This window comes from Oncorhynchus mykiss, chromosome 3, assembly GCF_057628025.1.
Source record: "Oncorhynchus mykiss isolate SJ-2025 chromosome 3, ASM5762802v1, whole genome shotgun sequence".
Classification (NCBI taxonomy): Eukaryota; Metazoa; Chordata; class Actinopteri; order Salmoniformes; family Salmonidae; genus Oncorhynchus; species Oncorhynchus mykiss.
Window position 1 is genome coordinate 91316983 of NC_143024.1, and position 17571 is coordinate 91334553.

The following is a 17571-nucleotide window of genomic DNA, read 5'->3' on the forward strand; positions in this document are numbered from 1 at the left end:
CTGTTATTCATCTGTTATTTACTATCTCATCTGTTATTCACTATCCCATATGTTATTCATCTGTTATTCACTATCCCATCTGTTATTCATCTGTTATTCACTATCCCATCTGTTATTCACTATCCCATCTGTTATTCTCTATCCCATCTGTTATTCATCTGTTATTCACTATCCCATCTGTTATTCATCTGTTATTCACTATCCCATCTGTTATTCATCTGTTATTCACTATCCCATCTGTTATTCATCTGTTATTCACTATCCCATCTGTCATTCATTATCCCATCTGTCATTCACTATCCCATCTGTTATTCAGCTGTTATTCACTATCCCATCTGTCATTCACTATCCCATCTGTTATTCATCTGTTATTCACTATCCCATCTGTCATTCACTATCCCATCAGTTATTCATCTGTCATTCACTATCCCATCTGTTATTCATCTGTTATTCACTATCCCATCTGTCATTCACTATCCCATCTGTTGTTCATCTGTTATTCACAATCCCATCTGTTATTCACTATCCCATCTGTCATTCACTATCCCATCTGTTATTCAACTGTTATTCACTATCCCATCTGTCATTCACTATCCCATCTGTTATTCAATATCCCATCTGTCATTAATTATCCCATCTGTTATTCACTATTCCATCTGTTATTCATCTGTCATTCACTATCCCATCTGTCATTCACTATCCCATCTGTCATTCACTATCCCATCTGTCATTCACTATCCCATCTGTTATTTACTATCCCATCTGTTATTCACTATCCCATCTGTTATTCACTATCCCATCTGTCATTCACTATCCCATCTGTCATTCATTATCCCATCTGTCATTCACTATCCCATCTGTCATTCACTATCCCATCTGTTATTCATCTGTTATTCTCTATCCCATCTGTTATTCACTATCCCATCTGTTATTCACTATCCCATCTGTTATTCATCTGTTATTCACTATCCCATCTGTCATTCACTATCCCATCTGTCATTCACTAGCCCATCTGTCATTCACTATCCCAACTGTCATTCACTATCCCATCTGTTATTCACTATCCCATCTGTCATTCATTATCCCATCTGTCATTCACTATCCCATCTGTCATTCACTATCCCATCTGTTATTCACTATCCCATCTGTCATTCATTATCCCATCTGTCATTCACTATCCCATCTGTTATTCAGCTGTTATTCACTATCCCATCTGTCATTCACTATCCCATCTGTTATTCATCTGTTATTCACTATCCCATCTGTTATTCATCTGTTATTCACTATCTCATCTGTCATTCACTATCCCATCTGTTATTCTCTATCCCATCTGTTATTCATCTGTTATTCACTATCCCATCTGTTATTCATCTGTTATTCACTATCCCATCTGTTATTCATCTGTTATTTACTATCTCATCTGTTATTCACTATCCCATATGTTATTCATCTGTTTTTCACTATCCCATCTGTTATTCATCTGTTATTCACTATCCCATCTGTTATTCACTATCCCATCTGTTATTCTCTATCCCATCTGTTATTCATCTGTTATTCACTATCCCATCTGTTATTCATCTGTTATTCACTATCCCATCTGTTATTCATCTGTTATTCACTATCCCATCTGTTATTCATCTGTTATTCACTATCCCATCTGTCATTCATTATCCCATCTGTCATTCACTATCCCATCTGTTATTCAGCTGTTATTCACTATCCCATCTGTCATTCACTATCCCATCTGTTATTCATCTGTTATTCACTATCCCATCTGTCATTCACTATCCCATCTGTTATTCATCTGTCATTCACTATCCCATCTGTTATTCATCTGTTATTCACTATCCCATCTGTCATTCACTATCCCATCTGTTGTTCATCTGTTATTCACAATCTCATCTGTTATTCACTATCCCATCTGTCATTCACTATCCCATCTGTTATTCAACTGTTATTCACTATCCCATCTGTCATTCACTATCCCATCTGTTATTCATCTGTTATTCATTTAACCCATCTGTTATTCACTATCCCATCTGTTATTCATCTGTTATTCACTATCCCATCTGTTATTCATCTGTTTTTCACTATCCCATCTGTCATTCATTATCCCTTCTGTCATTCACTATCCCATCTGTTATTCACTATCCCATCTGTTATTCACTATCCCATCTGTTATTCATCTGTTATTCATTATCCCATCTGTTATTCACTATCCCATCTGTTATTCATCTGTCATTCACTATCCCATCTGTTATTCATCTGTTATTCATTATCCCATCTGTTATTCACTATCCTATCTGTTATTCATCTGTTATTCTCTATCCCATCTGTTATTCACCTGTTATTCACTATCCCATCTGTTATTCATCTGTTATTCACTATCCCATCTGTCATTCACTATCCCATCTGTCATTCACTATCCCATCTGTTATTCACTATCCCATCTGTTATTCACTATCCCATCTGTTATTCACCTGTTATTCTCTATCCCATCTGTTATTCACTATCCCAACTGTTATCCACCATCCCATCTGTTATTCACGATCCATTCTGTCATTCCAATAAATATTTTCACCTGCTTCCTTTCTTCCAACATATTTCCCATCCTGTATAATCCTGTGTTTGTCTCTAGTCAGACAGATCCAAGTTATATCTGGTGCCCTGTTCCAATTGAGCTGAAACTTGCTCTTGACTTGACCTTTACAGCACGGTACAGAGAAAGTTAATGAAGCACACATACTGGCACACACACACACACACACACACACACACACACACACACACACAGTATCTTATCTCCCCTCTCCTCTTGGACTGTCCTAATTGGCTCTGAAGCAAAGGGTTCAGATAGACACCCAGCACATTGAGCCCTCCTTCGCGCTTTCCCTCCACTCCTCCACTTCTCCTCCCGCTTTCCCTCCACTCCTCCACCCCTCCTCCACTTCTCCACTCCTCCGCTCCTCCACTCCTATGCTCCTTCCCTCCACTCCTCTGCTCCTTCCCTCCACTCCTTCTCCGCTCCTCCTCCGCCCCCCTCCTCTCCTCCTCCAACACTCCTCCGCTCATCCACTCCTCCTCAACTCCTCCTCCACTACTCTGCTCCTTCCCTCCACTCCTCTGCTCCTTCCCTCCACTCCTCTGCTCCTTCCCTCCACTCCTCTGCTCCTTCCCTCCACTCCTCCTCCACTCCTCCACTCCTCCACACCTACTCCACTCCTCCTCCACTTCTCTGCTCCTTCGCTCCTCCACTCCTCCTCCACTGCTCCACTCCTCCGGTCCTCCACTCCTCTGATTCTTCCCTCCGCTCATCCACTCCTCCTCAGCTCCTCCACTCCTCTGCTCCTTCCCTCCACTCCTCCTCCACTCCTCCGCTCCTCCTCCGCTCCTCCTCCACTCCTCTGCTCCTTCCCTCCGCTCCTCCACTCCTCTGCTCCTTCCTTCCACTCCTCCTCCACTCCTCTGCTGCTCCTCCGCTCCTCCTCCACTCCTCTGCTCCTTCCCTCACCTCCTCCACTCTTCCTCCGCTCCTCCACTCTTCCTCTCCTTCTCCACTCCTCTGCTCCTTCCCTCACCTCCTCCACTCCTCCTCAGCTCCTCAACTCCTCTGCTCCTTCCCTCCACTCCTCCTCCGCTCCTCCTCAAATCCTCCTCCACTCCTCCTCCCCTCCTCTGCTCCTTCCCTCCACTCCTCCGCTCCTCCGCTCCTCCACTCCTCCTCCGCTCCTCCTCCACTACTCCTCCACTCCTCCCCTCCTCCCCTGCTCCTCCCCTCCACTCCTTCCCTGCTCCTCCACTCCTCTGCTCCTTCCCTCCACTCCTCCGCTCCTCCTCCACTCCTCCACTCCTCCTCCGCTCCTCTGCTCCTTCCCTCACCTCCTCCACTCCTCCTCCGCTCCTCCACTCCTCCGCTCCTTCTCCACTCCTCTGCTCCTTCCCTCCACTCCTCCACTCCTCCTCCACTCCTCCACTCCTCCTCCACTCCTCCACTCCTCCTCCGCTCCTCCTCCGCTCCTCTACTCCTCCACTCCTCCTCCACTCCTCCTCTGCTCCTCCTCTCTGCTCATTCCCTCCACTCCTCCACTCCTCCTCCACTCCTCCACTCCTCCTCCGCTCCCCTGATCCATCCCGCCACTCCTCCTCCTCCACCACTCCTCCTCCACTCCTCCGCTCCTCTGCTCCTTCCTTCCGTTCCTCCACTCCTCTTCCAACACCTCCTCCGCTCCTCCTCCACTCCTCTCCTCTACTCCGCCACTCCTCTCCTCTACTCCTCCCCCGCTCCTCCCCTCCACTCCTTCCCCGCTCCTCCACTCCTCCACTCCTTCTCCGCTCCTCCGATCAATTCCCTCCACTCCTCCGCTCCTCCACTCCTCCTTCGCTCCTCCTCCACTCCTCCACTCCTTCTCCGCTCCTCCGATCAATTCCCTCCACTCCTCCGCTCCTCCACTCCTCCTCCGCTCCTCCTCCACTACTCCTCCACTCCTCTCCTCTACTCTTCCCCCGCTCCTCCCCTCCCCTCCTTCCCCGCTCCTCCACTCCTCCTCCACTCCTCTCCTCTACTCTTCCCCGCTCCTCCCCTCCCCTCCTTCCCCGCTCCTCCACTCCTCCACTCCTCCACCACTCTTCCACTCCTCCGCTCCTCCTCCACTCCTCTCCTCTACTCCTACCCCGCTCCTCCCCTCCACTCCTTCCCTGCTCCTCCACTCCTCTGCTCCTTCCCTCCACTCCTCCGCTCCTCCTCCACTCCTCCACTCCTCCTCCGCTCCTCTGCTCCTTCCCCACCACTCCTCCACTCCTCCTCCGCTCCTCCTCCGCTCCTCTACTCCTCCACTCCTCCTCCACTCCTCCTCTCTGCTCATTCCCTCCACTCCTCCACTCCTCCTCCACCCCTCCTCCACTCCTCCACTCCTCCTCCACTCTTCTGCTCTTTCCCTCTGCTCCTCCACTCATCCTCCGCTCCCCTGATCCATCCCTCCACTCCTCCTCCACTCCTCCTCCTCCTTCACTCCTCCTCCACTCCTCCGCTCCTCTGCTCCTTCCTTCCGTTCCTCCACTCCTATTCCACTCCTCCTCCGCTCCTCATCCACTCCTCTCCTCTACTCCTCCCCCGCTCCTCCCCTCCACTCCTCTGCTCCTTCCCTCCACTCCTCCACCACTCCTCCGCTCCTCCACTCCTCCGCCACTCCTCCGATCCTCCTCCACTCCTCCTCCACTCCTCTCCTCTACTCCTCCCCCACTCCTCCCCTCCACTCCTTCCCTCCACTCCTCCACTCCTCCGCTCCTCCTACGCTCCTCCACTCCTCCGCTCCTCCTCCACTTCCCCTCCACTCCTCCACTCCTCCTCCGCTCCTCTGCTCCTTCCCCTCCAGTCCTCCACTCCTCCTCCACTCCTCTGCTCCTTCCCCTCCACTCCTCCACTCCTCCTCTGCTCCTCCTCCGCTCCTCTACTCCTCTGCTCCTTCCCTCCACTCCTCCTCCACTCCTCCACTCCTCCTTCACACCTCCACTCCTCCTCTGCTCCACACCACTCCTCCACTCCTCCACTCCTCTTCTACTCCTCCTCCACTCCTCTGCTCCTTCCCTCCACTCCTCCTCCACTCCTTCGCTCGTCCACTCCTCCACTCCTCTGCTCCTTCCCTCCACTCCTCCTCCGCACCTCCACTCCTCCACTCCTCTGCTCCTCTGCTCCTTCCCTCCACTCCTCCACTCCTCTGCTCCTCTGCTCCTTCCCTCCACTCCTCTGCTCCTCTGCTCCTTCCCTCCACTCCTCCTCCACTCCTCCGCTCGTCCACTCCTCCACTCCTCTGCTCCTTCCCTCCACTCCTCCTCCACTCCTCCGCACCTCCACTCCTCCGCTCCTCTGCTCCTTCCCTCCACTCCTCTGCTCCTCTGCTCCTTCCCTCCACTCCTCCACTCCTCCGCTCCTCCACTCCTCCGCTCCTCCGCTCCTCTGCTCCTCTGCTCCGCTCCTCCTCCACAACTCCGCTCCTCTGCTCCTTCCCTCCGCTCCTCCTCCACACCTCCTCTCCTCTACTCCTCCTTCTCGCCTTGCTATTCCCGTTGTCTTTCGAACCGCCATCAGCAACTGAAACTAGATATTTCAGGACCACAAAAAATGTAGTAATAAAATGTATCCTTGGAAGCAAATAAAAGCTCAGCGTATAACAACAGTTACCAGTGTGCTTTGGGGAAGAAGAGAAAACAAACCTCTTCTTATCTCCGACAGATACAGAGCGAAATAAAATAATTGAAATACGTTGCATCTGGTAACCAGGGAGTTCTTCTCATTCAGAGAACAAACACACACATAAAAACGTATGCATATTAAATCTGCCTGGGTAAAGGTCATGGAGAAATCCCACCTTCCTCCTAACGTTCCTGCTTGTGATGTGCCCTGCTAACAGTAATGAGTCCCAGGACGTCACGAAATGGTCATCAGGACGTTGTTTCGTGGTCCCCTGGAGGTTTTATCCAGTTCCTGGATTGTCCCGTTGGACGTCACCAATGGACAGTTTTAGGACATTCTTGGAACGTTGTGTCATGGTTCCCTGGAAGATGTTGTCTAGCTCCCGGTTTGTCCTGGGGACGTCACCTGATGGTCTAAAATAAATGTGCCCACCCCCTCCTCAATCAAGGCCCCTCATTGGTGAACCACTGATCCATTCACTACTCTTTGTCTTATGGCAATGCTAAGGACACACCCACACACACTGCTTCTAACATAGATGTTTTTCAATTTACATATTTGACACAATTTGTCGAACTTTACATTTTATATGTATATTCAAATAAAAATAAAATAAAAATAAAATAATATCAAATTGTATTTGTCACGTGCGCCGAATCAAACACGTTACACGTTCACCTTACAGTGAAATGATTACTTACAAGCCCTTAACCAACAATGCTTTAAGAAGTTTTAATATTATTTTCTTAAAGTGTTAAGTTAAAAATAGAAAATACAACTTAAAAGTAAATAAACAGCAGCAGTAAAATAACAAGCGAGGATACAAACAGGAGGTTTCGGTACAGAGTCAATGTGCGAGGGCACCGGTTACTAGAGGTAATTGAGGTAATATGTATGTACATGTAGGTAGAGTTAAAGTGACTATGCATAGATAATAAACAGAGAGTGGCAGCAGTGTGAAAGAGGGGTCTGGGTAGCCGTTAGATTAGCTGATCAGGATTCTTATGGCTTGGTGGTAGAAGCTGTTGACAAGCCTTTTGGACATTGACTTGGCATTCCGGTACCATTTGCCATTTGGTAGCAGAGAGAACGGTCTGTGACTTGGGTGGCTGGAATATATGACCATTTCTAAGGCCTTCCTTTGACACCGCCTGGGATAGTGGATGACAGGAAGCTCGGCCCCAGTAATGTACTGGGCTGTGTGCACTACCCTTCGTAGTGCCTTGCGGTCGGAGGGCGAGCAGTTGCCATACCAGGCAGAGATGCAACCCGTCAGGATGCTCTCGATGGTGCAGCTGTAGAACCTTTTGAGGAACTGAGGACCCATGACAATTATTTTCAGTCTCCTGAGGGGCCTTTTCTTTTTCATAGAGTAATTATTATTTAACACGGCCTCATTTGGGATTTGAACACACAACCTCTTGGTTCAAATCATACATTTTTTGCACTTCAATGTAAAGCTCAGCTCTGTTAATTGTCAGGGGAAATGTTGGTCATGTTTTCCCTCCTCCAATCGAAGCAATCTGTACCACGTAAAGTGAGCAAAATCCATGCCAATAATTTGAATAACCTTGTCTCCCAACAAAAGTTATGCCTTGATTTGTTTACCGTAAAATGTCAGTCATTTTCCAAATCATTCCGGGAACCTTTTCAAACCTCACACACAGCATTATGATATTGACTTGTTATACAAGCTAGTTTCTGGTTTTGTGTAAACTGTTGTCAAGTGTAAAACGTTCACCCTGAATACTTCAGTCTATTGATTAAATAGATCTAAAGACTCGTGCATTTTTGGGGTTATTTAAATTCATTTGACCACATGTTTATTGTGAGTTCACTGCTCGTTACCATGCTTTGCGCTGATCGATTCAAACAAACAATATGTATTGACTCAGACTCTAATGCCCTCCTGGTTGTATGAGAGGACTCGGGCTCTAATGCCCTACTGGTTGTCTGAGAGGACTCAGGCTCTAATGCCCTACTGATTGTCTGAGAGGACTCAGGCTCTAACACCCTACTGGTTGTCTGAGAGGACTCAGGCTCTAACGGAGGGATGCATGAATAGGTAGAGATGGGTATCTGAGCTGCTTCATCCTGGGAGAGAAAACAGTGCCACATGGTCGCCACCCACGTTACCCCCTGGCTAGCTTGAACACAGACACACACACACACACAGAAACACGCACGCACGCAAACACACACACACACACACCAATACACACACACACACACAAACTATCATACAATAAATACCCTGTTATCATTGGAACCTATCAGGCATTCAGCACTATGTTTTGGATGCAGAATGAATGGGAATGTTGTCTCTGGTTCTAATCAAACAGAGTGGGACAGGCACGTGTTACTGATTATCAACAAATAACATGAAGGAGGCCTGGAAGTTAGAGACAGATCGTTTCCAGATGAAGCAAGTTTGCTTTTATCATTGTCTACGTTAGCGAGTGGCTGGTCATCTGTGATGGCACAAGGTTTGATATCCAGTGTACGTTGCAGTTGAACAAACGTCTCCAATTGACTGAAGATCTAAAGCAAACACAGATGTCTCCGATTGTGCCGTGTTGGGGCCTAGATACAGCGGTCAGTGGGTTTTGACGTGCAGTAGCCTCTGTTTGTTGTGCGGGGTCTTCAATAGCATTCCTTTTGATGTTGCAGAAACAGCAGGTAGTGTACACTCAAATATCAGCATGGGCATAAATAACATCAATGGATTTTAGATTAAGTGGTACCAGATAAAACGGAGGACTTTTCTTCTGCATTCTTAGTCAAATTATGACTGGTTACAGGATCCTAGGCATTTTTTTTTTTTTTGCATAAATGCCATTTTTAAACATGTGAACTTTTAAGTGCTTTAACTACAAAATGCATGTCAAATAAAATATAAATAAGTAATAAGTAAATACAAATAAAAAATAGTTGAATAAAACAGAACGTGACAGGCCTGATTTAGCCAAGGAGAGAGCACTGAGCTATATATGGAGATAATACAGTCCTGCCTGGCTAGCCATGACTGGCTGAGATAATGGAGGGGCCGGACATATAGAGAGATGAGTCCTGATTGGTCTGTCACGTCACATGCTTCTGTCCACGACAGAATGGAGGCTTACCTGGTCAGTTAAAAAAAATAATCTTAGCTACCACAGATTTTTGGAAGGATATATGACTGTGGACAACTGCAAAAGTGTTGCTACAGCAACAACATTGATTGTGTTTTGTTCGTTTTGAAGCCAACCTTACTTTGCTACCTGACAACTTTACGGTTTTTACTTTTTAATTACCGTTTATATTTTTAGTTTTTCCCTCTCTCAACTTTTTCACTCCGGACGCTTTATCTGGACGTGGTTCGTCAGGACCTCCAACAGCCGAAGCTAAGTAGTAGTAACTAGCTGGAGGGGTGCTCTCATCTTATCTACCAACATAGACAGGGCTCTAACTCCTCTAGATCCACAATGAAATAGGGTGCAGGCCAGGCAGCAGGCTCTTAGCCAGCCTGCCAGCTTAGTGGAGTCTGCCACTAGCACAGTCAGTGTAGTCAGCTCAGCTATTCCCATTGAGACCGTGTCTGTGCCTCGACCTAGGTTGGGCAAAACTAAACATGGCGGTGTTCGCCTTAGCAATCTCACTAGGATAAAGACCACCTCCATTCCTGTCATTATTGAAAGAGATCATGATACCTCACATCTCAAAATAGGGCTACTTAATGTTAGATCCCTTACTTCAAAGGCAATTATAGTCAATGAACTAATCACTGATCATAATCTTGATGTGATTGGTCTGACTGAAACATGGCTTAAGCCTGATGAATTTACTGTGTTAAATGAGGCCTCACCTCCTGGCTACACTAGTGACCATATCCCCTGTGCATCCCGCAAAGGCGGAGGTGTTGCTAACATTTACGATAGAAAATTTCAATTCAAAAAAGACGTTTTTGTCTTTTGAGCTTCTAGTCATGAAATCTATGCAGCCTACTCAATCACTTTTTATAGCTACTGTTTACAGGCCTCCTGGGCCATATACAGCATTCCTCATTCAGTTCCCTGAATTTCTATCGGACCTTGTAGTCATAGCAGATAACATTTTATATTTTGGTGATTTTAATATTCCACAGACCCACTCAAAAAGGCTTTCGGAGCCATAATCGACTCAGTGGGTTTTGTCCAACATGTCTCTGGACCTACTCACTGTCACAGTCATACTCTGGACCTAGTTTTGTCACATGGAATAAATGTTGTGGATCTTAATGTTTTTCCTCATAATCCTGGACTATCGGACAACCATTTTATTACGTTTGCAATTGCATCAAAGAATCTGCTCAGACCCCAACCAAAATGTATTTTTAATACTGTCGCAAAGAAAAACTAAAAAGCAGCATTACACAAGTTAGGATGTCTTTCACTTCAGCAGTAATAAAAAAGAAAATAAAAATAAATAAATAAATTCATTAACTTCTTTGAGGAAAAGATTATGATTATTAGAAAGCAAATTACGGACTCCTCTTTAAATCTGCTTATTCCTTCAAAGCTCAGTTGTCCTGAGTCTGCACAACTCTGCCAGGACCTAGGATCAAGGGAGACACTCAAGTGTTTTAGTACTATATCTCTTGACACAATGATGAAAATAATCATGGCCTCTAAACCTTCAAGCTGCATACTGGACCCTATTCCAACTAAACTACTGAAAGAGCTGCTTCCTGTGCTTGGCCCTCCTATGTTGAACATAATAAACGGCTCTCTATCCACCGGATGTGTACCAAACTCACTAAAAGTGGCAGTAATAAAGCCTCTCTTGAAAAAGCCAAACCTTGAACCAGAAAATATTTTTTTTAAATATTGGCCTATATCGAATCTTCCATTCCTCTCAAAAAGTTTAGAAAAGGCTGTTGCGCAACAACTCACTGCCTTCCTGAAGACAAACAATGTATACGAAATGCTTCAGTCTGGTTTTAGACACCATCACAGCACTGAGACTGCACTTGTGAAGGTGGTAAATAACCTTTTAAGGGCATCAGACTGAGGCTCTGCATCTGTCCTCATGCTCCAAGAGCTTAGTGCTGCTTTTGATACCATCGATCACAACATTTTTTTGGAGAGATTGGAATCCCAAATTGGTCTACACGGACAATTTCTGGCCTGGTTTAGATCGTATCTGTCGGAAATATATCAGTTTGTCTCTGTGAATGGTTTGTCCTCTGACAAATCAACTGCAAATTTCAGTGTTCCTCAAGGTTCTGTTTTAGGACCACTATTGTTTTCACTATATTTTGGATTTTATTTTGGGGATGACTTTGAAAACATATTGTTAACTTTCACTGCTATGCGGATGACACACAGCTGTACAGAAACAAAGAGATCTTCTGTTGAATCATAACGGTTCTACAGTCTTCCCAAATAAAACTGTGAAGGACCCTGGCGTTACTCTGGACCCTGATCTCTCTTTTGATGAACATATCAAGAATGTTTCAAGGACAGCTTTTTTCCATCTACGTAACATTGCAAAAATCTGAAACTTTCTGTCCAAAAATTATGCAGAAAAATTAATCCTTGCTTTTATTTCTTCTAGGTTAGACTACTGCAATGCTCTACTTTCCGGCTACCCGGATAAAGCACTAAATAAACTTCAGTTAGTGCTAAATACGGCTGCTAGAATATTGACTAGAACCCCAAAATGTGATCATATTACTCCGGTGCTAGCCTCCCTACACTGGATTCTTCTCAAGGCAAGGGCTGATTTCAAGGTTTTACTGTTAACCTACAAAGCATTACATGGGCTTGCTCCCACCTATCTCTCTGATTTGGTCCTGCCGTACAGACCTACATTTTACCTACGGTCACAAGACGCAGGCCTCCTAATTGTCCCTAGAATTTATAAGCTAACAGCTGGAGGCAGGGCTTTCTCCTATAGAGCTCCATTTTTATGGAATGGTCTGCCTACCCCCGTGAGAGACGCAAACTCGGTCTCAACCTTTAAGTCTTTACTGAAGACTCATCTCTTCAGTGGGTCATATGATTGAGTGTAGTCTGGCCCAGGAGTGTGAAGGTGAACGGAAAGGCTCTGGAACAACGAAACGCCCTCTCTGCCTGGCCGGTTCCCCTCTTTCCACTGGGATTCTCTGCCTCTAACCCTATTACAGGGGCTGAGTCACTGGCTTACTGGTGCTCTTTCATGCCGTCCCTAGGAGGGGTGCGTCACTTGAATGGGTTGAGTTACTAATGTGATCGTCCTTTCTGGGTTGACATCCCCCCTTTGGGTTGTGCCATGGCGGAGATCTTTGTGGGCTATACTCAGCCTCGTCTCAGGATGGTAAGTTTTGTGGTTGAAGATATCCCTCTAGTGGTGTGGGGGCTGTGCTTTGGCAAAGTGGGTGGAGTTAAATCCTTCCTGTTTGGCCCTGTCCGGGGGTATCATCGGATGGGGCCACAGTGTCTCCTGACCCCTCCTGTCTCAGCCTCCAGTATTTATGCTGCAGCAGTTTATGTGTCGGGGGATTAGGGTCAGTTTGTTATATCTGGAGTACTTCTCCTGTCTTATCCGGTGTCCTGTGTGAATTTAAGCATGCTCTCTCTAATTCTCTCTTTCTCTCTTTCTTTCTCTCTCTCGGAGGACCTGAGCCCTAGGACCATGCCTCAGGACTACCTGGCATGCTGACTCCTTGCTGTCCCCAGTCCATCTGGCCGTTCTGCTGCTCCAGTTTCAACTGTTCTGCCTGCGGCTATGGAATCCTGAAAAATTCACCGGTATCAAACCTATTACTTGATCATGCTGGTCATTTATGAACATTTGAACATCTTGGCCATGTTCTGTTATAACCTCCACCCGGCACAGCCAGAAGAGGACTGGCCACCCCCCATAGCCTGGTTCCTCTCTAGGTTTCTTCCTAGGTTTTGGCCTTTCTAGGGAGTTTTTCCTAGTCACCGTGCTTCTACACCTGCATTGCTTGCTGTTTGGGGGTTTTGGGCTGGGTTTCTGTACAGCACTTTGAGATATCAGCTGATGTACGAAGGGCTATATAAATACATTTGATTTGATTTGATTGATGCCTTCCATTTATCTGGTGCTAAATTGGTCAGGTGCCACAAAGAGGGACTTAGGAAAACTGGCCCAGATCAGGGCAGCACAGCTGGCCCTTTAATGTACACACAGAGCTAACATTAATTATATGCATGTCAGTCTCTTGTGGCTCAAAGTAGAGGAGAGGCTTACCTAATCATTATTTGTTTTTGTAAGAAATATTCACACATTGAATGCACCGAGCTGTCTGTTTAAACTACTGGACACATACATACCCCACAAGACATGCCACCAGAGGTCTCTTCACAGTCCCCAGGTCCAGAACAGACTATGGAAGGTGCACAGTACTACATAGAGACATGACTACATGGAACTCTGTTCCACATCAAGTAAGTCACCCAAGAAGTAACATCTGATTTATTAAAAAAGACTGGGGGACTGTGAAGACAAACACACAGGAGGTTGGTGGCATCTTAGTTGGGGAGAATGGGCTGGAGGGGAATCACTGGAATGGAATCAAATACATCAAACACGTGGTTTCCATAGACCATACTTCTGAAAAACAGTTTTTGCTTTGTCACTATGACATATTGTGTAGGATGCTGACGGGAGAAAAAAACTAACAATTTAAACCATTTTAGAATAAGTAGCGTACAAAATGTTGAAAATACTTTCTGAATTAACTGTATGTGTTCATTGACTACAGCTCAGTGTTCCACACCATTGTCCCCTCCAAGCTCGTCACCAAGTTTAGGACTCTGGTCTCGTCACAAAGCTTAGGACTCACCTCCCTCTGCAACTGGATCCTGGACTTCCTGACGGGCTGACACCAGGTGATGAGGGGAGGCAGCATCCCCCTCCACCACGCTGACCCTCAACACAGGGACCCCACAGGGGTGTATGCTTAGTCCACTTCTGTACTCCTTGTTCACCCATGACTGCGTGGCCACGCACGACTCTAACACCATCATCAAGTTTGCTGAAGCTGGAAACTCATATCTCCCTCCCTAGATTTAGGCACCAGCTGTCAGAGCAGCTTACAGATCACTGCACCTGTGGGGCCCCTGTAAATAGCCCATCCAACTACCTCATCACCATATTGTTATTTATTTATTTTGCTCCTTTGCATCCCAGTACCGCTACTTGCACACTCATCTTCTGCACATCTATCACTCCAGTGTTTAATTTGCCATACTGTAATAATTTCGCCACTGTGGCCTATTTATTGCCTCACCCCCCTTATCCTACCTCATTTGCAAACATTGTATATAGACTTTCTCTACTGTATTATTGACTGTAAGTTTGTTAATAAAATGTGTAACTGTGTTGTTGTTTCTGTCCCACTGCTTTGCTTTATCTTGGCCAGGTCGCAGTTGTAAATGAGAACTTGTTCTCAACTGGCCACCTGGTTCAATAAAGGTGAAATAAAATAAATAAATAAATACAAAATATTAATTGTTGCACCCCAGTATCTCTACTTGCACATTCATCTTCTGCACATCTATCACTCCAGTGTTTAACTGCTAAGTTGTAATTAATTTGCCACTATGGCCTGTTTATTGCCTTACCTCCCTTATCCATTATCCATTATTACATTTGCACACACTGTATTTAGATTTTCTACTGTATTATTGACTGCATGTTTGTTTATTCTTTGTGTAACTCTGTTGTTTGTGTCACACTGTTTGCTTTATCTTGGCCAGGTTGCAGATGTAAATGACATACCTGGTTAAATACCTGGTTAAATACCTGGTTAAATACCTGGTTAAATACCTGGTTAAATCGAGGTGAAATATAAATTAAAAAAAATAAAAAGGCATTTTTTAATCTGTTTTTTAAATATAATTTTACTGCGTCAGTTACTTCATGTGGAATAGAGTTCCATGTAGTCATGGCTCTATGTAGTACTGTGGAATAGAGTTCCATGTAGTCACGTCTCTATGTAGTACTGTGGAATAGAGTTCCATGTAGTCATGGCTCTATGTAGTACTGTGTGCCTCACATAGTCTGTTCTGGACTTGGGGACTGTGAAGAGACCTCTTGTGGCATGTCTTCTGGGGTATGCATGGGTGTCCGAGCTGTGTGCCAGTTGATTGAGAGGTCGCTGATGATCTTCTTGGCCTTCCTGTGACACCTGCAATCCAGGAGTGTGCAGAGCCTGATACGCCCAGGGTGGAGAGGAGAATTTTGATGGTTCGAAGTCAGCAGATAGATCTAGGAGGATGAGAACAGAGGAGAGAGAGTCAGCTTTGGCAGAGCGGAGAGCCTCTGTGACACAGAAGAGAGAACTCAGTTGATCGAGCCGCCTTGAAGCCTGACGGGTTAGAGTCAAGAAGATCGTTCCGAGAGAGATAACGAGATGGTTGGTCAGAGACAAAATAAAAAAAGGGATACCAGTGTGCAGTTTTGACATCAGGTTGAATATCTTGAGTAGGGTAGCGACTCTGGCCATCTTTAACGCCATCTTGAAGTCAGAGGGGACGCAGACAGTGGTCAGGGATGAGTTGATGAGGGAAGTGAGGAATGGGAGAAGGTTCTCCAGAGATAATCTGGAGAAAGGATGAGCGGATAGGGTCAGACAGGGCAGGTTGTTGTGCGGCCAGGCATCACTGGTTGCAAGATTTCATCTGATGAGAGAGGGGAGAAAGAGATCAAGGCGTACAGTACCGATGTCTTAAAAATACATTCCTAAGTGGTTGTTGTCCGCAGAGGGAGGTGGAGGAGGTGGAGGAGGTAGAGGAGGAGGTGGAGGAGGTGGAGGAGATGGAGGACGTGGAGGAGGAGGTGGAGGAGGTGGAGGAGGAGGTGGAGGTGGAGGAGATGGAGGAGGAGGTGGAGGAGGTGGAGGAGGTGGAGGAGATGGAGGAGGTGGAGGAGGTAGAGGAGATGGAGGAGGTGGAGGAGGTAAAGGAGGAGGTGGAGGAGGTGGAGGAGATGGAGGAGGTGGAGGAGGTGGAGGATTAAGGAGGGAGGAGAGTGTGGAGAAGAGCTTCCAAGGGTTGGAGGCAGAAGCTTGACATTTAGAGTGTTATAATGCGGATTTAGCAGCAGATACAGAGGAAGAGAAAGAGAGGAAAGATGGTATCTCCTCCGGAAGTTGAGTTTTTCTTCATTTCCACTCAGCTGCGTGCAGCCCTGTTCTGTTAGCACGCAGTGAGTCACGCAGCCACGGAGTGGAAATTGGATGGTCTGGCCGGCCGGGAGGAAAGGGGCCAGTAAGAGTCAAGTGATGCAGAAAGGGAGGAGAGTAGTCAAAGAGGTAGAGTCAGAAGACAGGAGGGAGAAGGATTAGCAGAAGAAAGAGAGGATAGAACAGGAGAGAGTAGCAGGAGAAAGAGAGAGATAATTGTGAGAAATTGTCAAGAAAATGAAGATCTCGTACAATGCTGTGTACAGAACAGCGCAAACTGGCTCTAACCAGATTAGAAAGAGGTGTGGGAGGCCCCGGTGCACAACTGAGCAAGAGAACATTAGATCTTCAGTTTCTTGGCAATTTCTCGCATGGAATAGCCTTCATTTCTCAGAACAATAATAAACGGACGAGTTTCAGAAGAAAGTTCTTTGTTGCTGGCCATTTTTAGATTGTAATCGAACCCACAAATGCTTATGCTCCAGATACTTAACTAGTCTACAGAAGGCCAGGTGTATTGTTTCTTCAATCAGGACAACAGTTGTCAGCTGTGCTAACGTAATTTCACATTTGTTTTTTTAATGATCAATTATCCTTTTAAAATGATCAACTTGGATTAGCTGACACAACGTGCCATTTTAACACAGGAGTGATGGTTGCTGATAATGGGCCTCTGTACACCTATGTAGGTATTCCATAGAAAATCAGCCATTTCCAGCTGCAATAGTCAACATGAACAATGACTACACTGTATTTCTGATCAATTGTATGTTATTTTAATGGACAGGAAATGTGCTTTTATTTAAAAAACAAGGACATTTCTAAGTGACCCCAAACTTTTGAACGGTAGTGTATATAATCGAGCACACAGCCATGCAATCTCCATAGACAAAGATTGTCAGTAGAATGACTTTCAACGAGGCACCGTCCAACGAGGATGCCATCTTTCCAATAAGTAAGTTCATCAAATTTCTCTCCTGCTTGAGCTGCCATGGTGAACTGTAGGTGTTGTTATTGTGAAATGGAAATTATTAGGTGCACCCCCCCCCCCCCCCAGCCATGAAGTGGTAGCCCACAAAAGCTCACAGAACAGGGCCGTCTCGAGTTTTGAAGCGCATTGCATGTAACAATTGTCTGTCCTTGGTGGCAACACTAGCAAGTTGCAAACTGCCTCTGGAAGCAACGTCAGCACAAGAACGCCGACTGGGGGCCTAATCGCCCAGCATAT

At 45.9% G+C, this 17571-nt stretch overlaps 2 long non-coding RNA genes across 2 annotated transcripts in view; both read right to left on the reverse strand.

Moving 5' to 3' along the window:
- LOC149984724 (uncharacterized) overlaps window positions 1-17571 on the reverse strand; it is a 168817-nt gene that overhangs the window by 90599 nt on the left and 60647 nt on the right. The gene's annotated exons all lie outside the window — the stretch shown is intronic.
- LOC149984725 (uncharacterized) lies at window positions 13304-15963 on the reverse strand. The gene is made up of 2 exons (XR_016494992.1): window positions 15608-15963; window positions 13304-15427 (listed from the first exon to the last, which is right to left on the reverse strand). It is a non-coding gene; the product is annotated as an uncharacterized LOC149984725 (long non-coding RNA).